Source organism: Leucoraja erinacea, chromosome 19, assembly GCF_028641065.1.
Source record: "Leucoraja erinacea ecotype New England chromosome 19, Leri_hhj_1, whole genome shotgun sequence".
In the NCBI taxonomy this organism is placed as follows: Eukaryota; Metazoa; Chordata; class Chondrichthyes; order Rajiformes; family Rajidae; genus Leucoraja; species Leucoraja erinaceus.
Genome location: NC_073395.1, coordinates 34,736,845 through 34,746,721, shown reverse-complemented (window position 1 = coordinate 34,746,721; position 9,877 = coordinate 34,736,845). Strand labels below are relative to the sequence as shown.

The 9,877-nt window shown below is 41.8% G+C and overlaps 1 long non-coding RNA gene across 1 annotated transcript; it reads right to left on the bottom strand.

Annotated features, from left to right (window-relative positions):
- Nucleotides 1-230: 230 nt before the first annotated feature.
- Nucleotides 231-9,431, bottom strand: LOC129706482 (uncharacterized). Its single transcript, XR_008725064.1, has 3 exons — nt 6,005-9,431; nt 5,311-5,345; nt 231-2,154 (listed from the first exon to the last, which is right to left on the bottom strand). It is a non-coding gene; the product is annotated as an uncharacterized LOC129706482 (long non-coding RNA).
- Nucleotides 9,432-9,877: the final 446 nt, after the last annotated feature.

Below are 9,877 nucleotides of genomic sequence, written 5' to 3'. Positions count from 1 at the left end.
ACGTTTCAGGTCGAGACCCGAAACATCACCCATTCCTTCTCTCCAGAGTTGCTGCCTGTCCTGCTGAGTTACTCCAGCATTTGATGTCTGACACGCGAGTTATTATAAGTCCCCACCTCACTAATACTCGTTGGTTGTTGGTGTTTAACCAAATGCACGACAAAATGCAGCATATTTGTCATGTTTCATCCCTTTGCTGACGATTGCAAATGGTCATAACATCTCATCTGATGTTGCAGACAGAATGAGCAGAACTGTCCAATACATTATTGAACTGCCAGATGTGAAACCACTGCATTTTCCTACTCTGTTAAAGGAGATGTCCGAATCCACTGGGAAAGCTTTAAGTAAATATCTTTTGTGTAACAGAAGGAAATCTCAGCTCTACCCTTATATATCCTCTAGCTAACCTAAGGAAACCAATCCATGAGACCATTTTCAATCCCCATGTTCCAGCGTAGTTGTACAGGTGATGAACAACTACAATCCACCACCACTAAAATGTTACAGTTTTATATTGCAGTTTTATACTTGTCATTTCCTCCTAAATTATATACACAACAAAATGAGTTGGTCATGTATGCTTCAAGGACAACATCTTAGAAGGGTGAAATATATGTGGCTTGCAGAGGTACAGTATATGTCCAGTCCCCAACTGCAGATTCAAATTCACAACAAGAATCCATCTGAGGCATCAGTAGGGAGGAAAATAGAAGATCTTTGATGTCTCCCTCCTTGTAAATTACACAAACACTCTTTCTTTAATTCTGTGATTTTATTACCCCGGGCTTTCCAACTTGTTTTGCAAGTTACATTCACTGCAGCATATCATGTCCTTAGCAGGCCAGTGGAAAATATTCCACTCTTAGTAGCCAAATGCACAAACAGTATGTTCTTTAGCGACCAGGGAGCACGTTATGGTGGAAACTGCACTTAATGATGTTAATTGTATTGGTAATATGCAATGCACTTGATAACAGTGCATTGGCTGGTGGCTGAAATTTTACAAAGGTAACCTAAAGGTTCTTCAGACTCAATTATCATAGCAATAGATAATTAATTAACACAGAAGGCAAGTTTGCAACGCTTGATCTCACGTGCCTGATGGCAAGTGCGCTTTTTTAAAAAGAAACAATAATTGTGTCGCTAATTATCTTTATATGCTATGATCGGGCATTACCTTAATTAGTCAATATCCCTGAGGATGATTAGCTCTGTTGGATACATTAATTTTTTATGCCAGGTTGTCCCATTTACTAATGTAAAACTATCATATTTAAGTAATTTTTTTAATCATAGAAGACATGTTAGGCAGTGAGGTAAAAAGAGAGGGATATTTTTCATTCTGTTCATATGATTATCATGATTGTTAGTTGTCAGAGCAGAGTCACGGTTCATTGGCCAAAGTCATTCTTTATTTGCTGTTCATAATTAATGTTCTTTGAAAGGAAAGATTACATTTTCTTTGATCTCTTGGATAAAAAAACTATTTATTTTGAACTAAAATAGAAAACCTCTGTACACATAAAGCTCTGGAAATAAAAAATACAATGGATGATCAGGTAATTTAAATATTTCACTGCATTTTCCATCAGAGTAGAATCAAAAAGTGTCCAATGTCTTTCTGGAAAGGAAATGTGCAATTTTTTACCCAGTCTGGCCTCTGTGTAACCCCAGACCCATCGTAAGATGATTGACTTTCACCTGCTTTGTTAAATGGCCTCGCAAGTCACTTGGCTATAGTATAATTTGAGAACATAAGAAAATAAGAGCGGAGTGGACCACTCGGCCTCTCAAGCCTATCCCACCATAACTGATCTGCTCCAGTTCCCATCTCATTTGTGTAGGAAGGAACTGCAGATGCTGGTTTACACCGAAGATAGACACAAAACCCTGAAGTCATTCAGCGGGGCAGGCAAGAAGGAATGGGTGACGTTTTGATGTTCTGAAGAAGGATCTCGGCCCAAAACGCCACCCATTCCTTTTATCCAAAGATGCTGCCTGTCCCGCGGAGTTACTCCAGCATTTTGTGTCTCATCTTATTTGTGTCCATTTCCCAAAATGCTCATTTCCCTGACCATTCAAACATTTACCTGATTCCTCTTCAGTATCTCGAATGGCGTTGCAAAATTGTAAATGCACGATGTTCAAAGACTAAGAAAAAAACCCAAAAACAAAATAGCATTAGGAGAGGAAATATAAAATGAATAGGAAATCTGGAGAATATCAGCAGATCAGGCAGCATTTGAGGAAAGGAAATGGGAGTTAGCATTTCAATGACCTTTCATTGGAACCAGTAAAGATTAGAAATTAAATAAGGTTTAGGATAGGGAGAACACAAAGAAAGGTCTGTACCATTTGGAGCACCTTGCTTCTGTAATCAGCAGATGAAAGACAGCTAACGGAAGCAGTGACAACATTATTTCATGAACCTGCAGTTATACGTCTGCTAGTTAATTGAAAATGAATATAAATGTAAATATTTTGCATGGCAAGAGGTAGTGTTCAGTTGCTAATGTTTGCTTTTGTAGCAACATTCCGCTGTGCTCAGATTTTATTTCAATGCATTGGTTACTGACAATTGTAGGCAGTGAGGGAGCCCGTGACACTCCACCATCCCAACCCCCCCCCCCCCCCCCCCCCCACCCACCCACCCCCTGCATCCTAACAACACCCATTTTGCAGGTCAGACACTCAAGAGCGTGGATGGGGAACATTGCCTCAGTTCAGAAGGTGCTTCCCCTGCTATAAATCTGCCTCAGTGCTACGGTCAGGCAACGGCATCCATCACTGGGAGCATGGACAGGATTGGAGTGATTTTACAGACATCATGGGCGGCATGGTGGCGCAGTGGTAGAGTGGCTGTCTTCCAGCACCAGAGACCAGGGTTCAATCCTGACTATGAGTGCTGTCTGTACGGAGTTTGTACGTTCTCCCCATGACCGCCCGTTTTTTTTCCGGATGCTCCGGTTTCCTCCCACATTCCAAAGACGTGCAGGTCTGTAGGTTAATTGGCTTTGGTAAGAATTGTAAATTGTCTCTAGTGTGTAGGACAGTGTGCGGGGTGATCGCTGGTCAGCATAGACTCGTTGGGCTGAAGGGCCTGTTTCCACGCTGTAACTCTAAACTAAACTAAACTAAACATGGATGTCAAGTCTGATTCATCAGCAGTGTTTGGATGTGATAATTCACCATTAAAGTGCTAAACATTCATACTGCACAGAAACAGGCCCTTTGGCCCAACTTGCCAATGCCAACCAAGTGCCCATCTTAGCTAGTCACACTTGCCCATGTTTGATCTATATCCCTCGCAATCTTCCATACCTAAACCTAATGTCTCCAACTTGGGTTAGATTTAGGAAAAAGAAGTTTAAGGGTCAATATTGGATCAGTTTGGATTTTAAGCAGACCAGTAATCCTGATGGAACTACAAAAAAAAGGCTTCCTTTCTCTTGTCTCTCTGTGAGTGAGCTGTGTACCTTCCAGCTGAATGAGATACACCTCAAACAGGCTCAGTTTCTGTCCACCACTGCAACAGGCGATTTGCCCGGTAAGATGAACTCTTATCTGTAACGGGCTAGAAAGGCCTCTTGTTCATTAGTGAGGCAAGTTTCCTCCTCAAGTGCAGAATAGGCTTTATTCTCACCAGCAGACATGCGCCTTTGCCTCACCAAAACCAATGGCATTGGGGAACAATTGCACAACAGTGGAGCAGTGAACAGCTGGTAAACAGTGAAACAGTGAGCAGTTGCCCAACATTGAGGCAGTGAATACTCACCCAACAGTAATGAGTATCTCTTGCCCATCAGTGGTGTAGGCCTCTTGCCATTCAAGGCCATTTAAAGGTGGCAAAGAGTGGGGAACTATGTTGCAACAATGAATGCCAAAGTTCCAGAGAGCCAGGTTCAACACCTGTGTCGAGTTTACATGTCCCCTCTGTAACTGCATGGATTCCTGCTGGCACTTCAGTTTCCTTCCACATTCCAAATGCACATGGATTGGTGAGAAAAATGGGCAAATGGGACTGAGAACACATCTCTGTGAGCCAGCAGAGATGCTGAAATAAATGGCCCACTATGTTATTTATACAAATACTCGAAACAATCTGAGAAAGATGTGGCACAACCTTTCATTCCACCAACTGCAAGACAAATGAGACTTGATGGCCCATATACATTCTGCTTGCATCTGGCACATTATCAATTCCATTGCTACACATCATTTTGGATGGAATTTCGATTCAAGGTGAGATACACATTTTGGAGCCTGAAATTTAGAAGCATTTGCAACTGTCCTTTGTTGACATCAACTATTTCCAAACAGTTGCAATAACGGAAATTTCCCAGTCAGAACAGCGGTCTTAAGTGCAAGCCCACATTTGGATTTAAACACTGCAAACATGTTCAGGCTAAGATTACCTATGAACAATGTTGCAGAAGATCCAGAGTATGAATCTATCTGGAGTCATCAAGTTATAGGACTATATAACCTAACTTATGCATGTCAACCAAGCTGCTTAATCGAGCCAGTCCCACTTGCCCGTACCTGGCCTCTTATCCCTCCAAACCGTTCCTTTCCATCTAGTTGTCCAAGTTCCTTTAAATGTCATAATTGTATCCATCTCTGCCGCTTCCCATCTGGCAGCTCGTTCCATATTTACACCACCCTCCCTCTGTATACATTGCCCGTCAGATACATTTTTAATCTATTTCCACTAGTTTTAAACTCACTACCCTGGGTAAAAGACTGTGGCTTTTCACCTTATCTATGCCCCCCATGATTTCACAAACCTCTACGATGTCCTCTCTCAGCCTCCTACACTTGAGTGTATAAAGGCCCAGCCTATCCATATAACTCAAACCCCTCAAGCCCAGTAACATCTTCATCGATCTTCTCTGTACCCTTTCCAGCTCAATGATATCCTTTCTATAGATGGGAGACCAGATCTGTACACGGTGTTTTACTTTGAGTAATAACAATTTTGCTTAAGTGTGCTTAGTGGATTGTTGTGTTTAACCAAGGTTAGACCAAGACAGGTGCTTTCTTACCATATATGGTTTCAGTAATTTAATGCAGGAATATCATGTTTCTTTTTGTGTGAAGCCACTGCAGATTAAAATAGAAGACATACTGTGCTCTGCTGCAAGATTGCTTACAGTGACAGAGTGCTCAAGTCCACTTGAACCAAAGTACATCTTGCTGGTTTTCTCCAATGATGTGTAATTTCATCATATGTTTATAGCTTGATGCACAGCTTTAAATTTAGCAGACTTATCCCGGGAAGGGCAAAAACAAGAAATCTATAATTACCTGGCAGAAATCTGTGAATCTAGCTTTTCGCCCTTCTGTAAAAACAACATGGAGATGTTTAAGTTTTCAATGCACTACAGCAATGCAATTATAAATCTTCCCCACTGAAAATGATATGACTTTCTGCAAATCTGTACCACACTTTCCATTGCTTTCATCCAGCAGACAAAATGTATTTTTGGAAGAGAATTGGATGTTTAAGATTATGGAAATAATGGGCTGGGATCCTGACCAAGTTGTCATACTGGTGCAGTTATGCTGGTCCTGACCTACCACCCAGAAGTTCACCTGGGGTCTCTGTACATCCCTCACTAGTTTGTAACAATCTGAAGGGCTGATGCTGCAGGATCTCCACACACTTGAGTTGATACTGCAGGACCTCCACACCCTTGAATCAGGCAGAAACGGTCTCAACAGCGTATAGGCCAGAGGTGACATGGCACAGAGAAACCAATATCTAGAACGACCTTGTCGGCTTTCACAGAAGGCAACGCTGGCAGATGTTTTTGCCATATGTCAAACTATTGAGGTGTTTTAACAGTCATGAAATGCCTCTAACATTTAATGCGTTGTATATTTTTTAAGTACTTGATAATTTTTAACAAAAACGCAAAGTTAATGAAAAGCACACAAAAACAAACGTAAATAATCGAAAAACATTGTGACAGTAAAATAATTCAACAAAACCACCTACCTCCTCCTCTTTGCCTCGTAATCGAGAAGCCTAGAATATGCACAATAATCAATGTGATCACATATCCTGTGTTCGGTCTGACCTTGTGTGACGGAGCATGGTGACAGATACACCAACACTTGCCCGGCAGTGACTTCTGAGCTGCAGCACATTTAACAGCACGTGCACAGAAGTCTAAGTCCTGCTGCAGTTTCAATGTTTGTTGTTAATTCCCATTGCAACTGGTGACTCCAGCCAGCAGGATTTTCACCAATATGACTGGGGATTCCATGTCAAATTTTGAATCATTTTCAACTTTTTATTGTTGCAGGAAGTAGTTTTGGATTCTCCTGCAGTTTCAGGGGGTAGAATAGTCACGGTTCGCTGCCGATACATGCACCAGTTGTTTGCAGAGCAGGTTTAGGACCAGAATGATGATAAGGTAATCTAATATTTAACCAATGACTGAGTGTAAAAAGTTATGCCAGATAAAGGGAATTCAATTTTTCTCTTTAATGCCAACAGGGAAGAGGAAACTTTAATCCTATCTGTGATGGTTAATGCAATGATAGATAGGGAACTTACTAATTTATTGCATCATTTGCAAACTTCCAAGCAACAGCAGAGCTTGATAATATTTAACCTCGAACATGATAAGCATTGTGAATGGATGGAAATCCACCCGTCTGTTGTCTATGGATTTGATCTAAAATACATAGTGTATTTAACTCAGAACTTGAAGCATAGAAACACATCCGATTATTATTATAGTCTCTTGGACTTTGTTCTTATCATCTAACCGTAAAGACATATCATAAAAACAAAGCGCTGGAGGAAATCAACGGGCCAGGCAGCATCTGTGTGAAAAGGTTACATACTTTGAAATATATAAAAAATACATAGTGGAATACTGGACTAGGTTGTAGCTTATATTTCGTCTCAAGCAGGCCTTTTTCAGTGGATTGATAAGAGAGATAGAGAGACAAGCCCGGGCTTGCCTCAGGTTGCTGTGTATTGAGACAATGACCGGTGCTGTTGAAATGTGTCTGCCAATTGATGAAAGAGAGAAGCCCAGACTTGTCTCAGTGATGTATATTGAGAAATTGATCGATGCCTTTGAGATGTCTTGTCTTGAAAGTACCAACTGATAAGATGCCTTTGAAATGTGTCTACTAATTGACAAGAGACAAGTTCAGCCGCATCCTATGGTAATGTGTATTGACTGTATCCCTGACCATGACTAACATCTTTGGAATGTAATTAAGTGACACACTCACACAGTATAAAACACAATGCAACCCCTGGTTTATTGAAGTGGTGGCACGGGGGAAGTCAAGTGTCTGTGTTGCTTACTTGACTGTTGTATCCCCATCACTTCCCGGCCGATGATCTGTAAAGCTTGAGTTGGTCTAACAAACGTTTTTGTGAGTTGTCTGTTTATTAAGAAGTGAACCTTAGCTTGTGGAGGGAATGGAGCAATGACCTTTTGGGTCGAGACCCTTCTTCAGACTGTTGGAGCAGGGGAAAGAAAGTTGGAAAAAAGAGCGGGGGAAGCAAAGTCTGGCAAGTGATAGGTGGATACAGGTGTAGGGCAGGAGGTGATGTGTCCGTACAGAAATCCCTCAAGCTGATACGTCCCAAATTACCGATGGGTTAACTCCATAAGTGCCAAGCTTCAGTGCTGGATGTAGAATGATTGCCAATGCAGTCAGGTCAGGATACCTCAATGGGAAGAGAAACATAGTTATTGTTTCCGGGTAAAGCCCCTCCAGCAGAGTTTCGTTTTTGAAAAAAATAATAATATGTAGGAAAGGGCAGCATCTATTCCAGTGCATGGGGAGGGACTCGGCTGAAACTTGTCAAAAGCTGATCTTCATGGATGTTTAGAGGTACGACAACATTGGACACAGGTTTATATCCACAATAAAGAAAGAAACAAAACCAATGGATGAACAGAAACCGAGAGCAATATCTGGGAAAATACTAGGATCAATGATTAGAAGCAAATCTGCTGAAACACGATTCAGTAAAAAGTATCAATGTAGTTTGAAAACGTAAATATATTGTCTTACCACGTTATTTAATTTTATGAAAAGTTTGATATCCCAAGTTGGAGTAGAAAACTATATAACATGGCGTGGATTGATTTCCAAATGGCCATTGGTAAGTTTCTCATGGGAGATTATTACTGATATCAAAAACAAGAGCACAATAATATAAGAAAGTTACAGATGTCTTCAAATCTGCTCCATCAATCAATATATCAAATGCCTTTAGTCTATGTTGACTTAACTACAAACTTAAAGCACATGGCATTGGGGGTTCAGTATTGATGTGGATAGAGAACTGGCTGGCAGACAGGAAGCAAAGAGTAGGAGTAAACGAGTCCTTTTCACAATGGCAGGCAGTGACTAGTGGGGTACCGCAAGGCTCAGTACTGGGACCCCAGCTATTTACAATATATATTAATGATCTGGATGAGGGAATTGAAGGCAATATCTCCAAGTTTGCGGATGACACTAAGCTGGGGGGCAGTGTTAGGTGTGAGGAGGATGCTAGGAGACTGCAAGGTGACTTGGATAGGCTGGGTGAGTGGGCAAATGTTTGGCAGATGCAGTATAATGTGGATAAATGTGAGGTTATCCATTTTGGTGGCAAAAACGGGAAAGCAGATTATTATCTAAACGGTGGCCGATTGGGAAAGGGGGAGATGCAGCGAGACCTGGGTGTCATGGTACACCAGTCATTGAAGGTAGGCATGCAGGTGCAGCAGGCAGTAAAGAAAGCGAATGGTATGTTGGCTTTCATAGCAAGAGGATTTGAGTATAGGAGCAGGGAGGTTCTACTGCAGTTGTACAGGGTCTTGGTGAGACCACACCTGGAGTATTGCGTGCAGTTTTGGTCTCCAAATCTGAGGAAGGGCATTATTGCCATAGAGGGAGTGCAGAGACGGTTCACCAGACTGATTCCTGGGATGTCAGGACTGTTTTATGAAGAAAGACTGGATAGACTTGGTTTATACTCTCTAGAATTTAGGAGATTGAGAGGGGATCTTATAGAAACTTACAAAATTCTTAAGGGGTTGGACAGGCTAGATGCAGGAAGATTGTTCCCGATGTTGGGGAAGTCCTGGACAAGGGGGCACAGCTTAAGGATAAGGGGGAAATCCTTTAAAACCGAGATGAGGAAACTTTTTTCACACAGAGAGTGGTGAATCTCTGGAACTCTCTGCCACAGAGGGTAGTTGAGGCCAGTTCATTGGCTATATTTAAGAGGGAGTTAGATGTGGCCCTTGTGGCCAAGGGGATCAGAGGGTATGGAGAGAAGGCAGGTACGGGATACTGAGTTGGATGATCAGCCATGATCATATTAAATGGCGGTGCAGGCTCGAAGAGCCGAATGGCCTACTCCTGCACCTAATTTCTATGTTTCTATGTTTCTATGACACACAATCCCTATATGATTTGATTCCCATTGTGCCCAATTCTCAAGATGGGGTTTTCTAAGGATTAGCGCCAAATCCAACTGTTACTAAGATAGACACAAAATCCTGGAGTAACTCAGCGGGACAGGCAGCAACTCTGGATAGAAGGAATGGGTGACGTTTCGGGTAGAGACCCTTCTTCAGACCATAAGGGCCTCGACCCGAAACATCACCCATTCCTTCACTCCAGAGATGCTGCCTGTCCTGCTGAGTTACTCCAGCATTCGGTGTCTATCTTCGGTGTGAACCAGCATCTGCAGTTCCTTCCTACCAACTGTTCCTAACCTGCATTAATGATTTGGATTCAGACACCATGCTCAAACTGGTCAAATTATAAAAGATAAAAGATAGCCAAAGACTTATAAAGAGCGCTAGATAAAATCTGCAAATAGGAAAACTAGACGTACAGT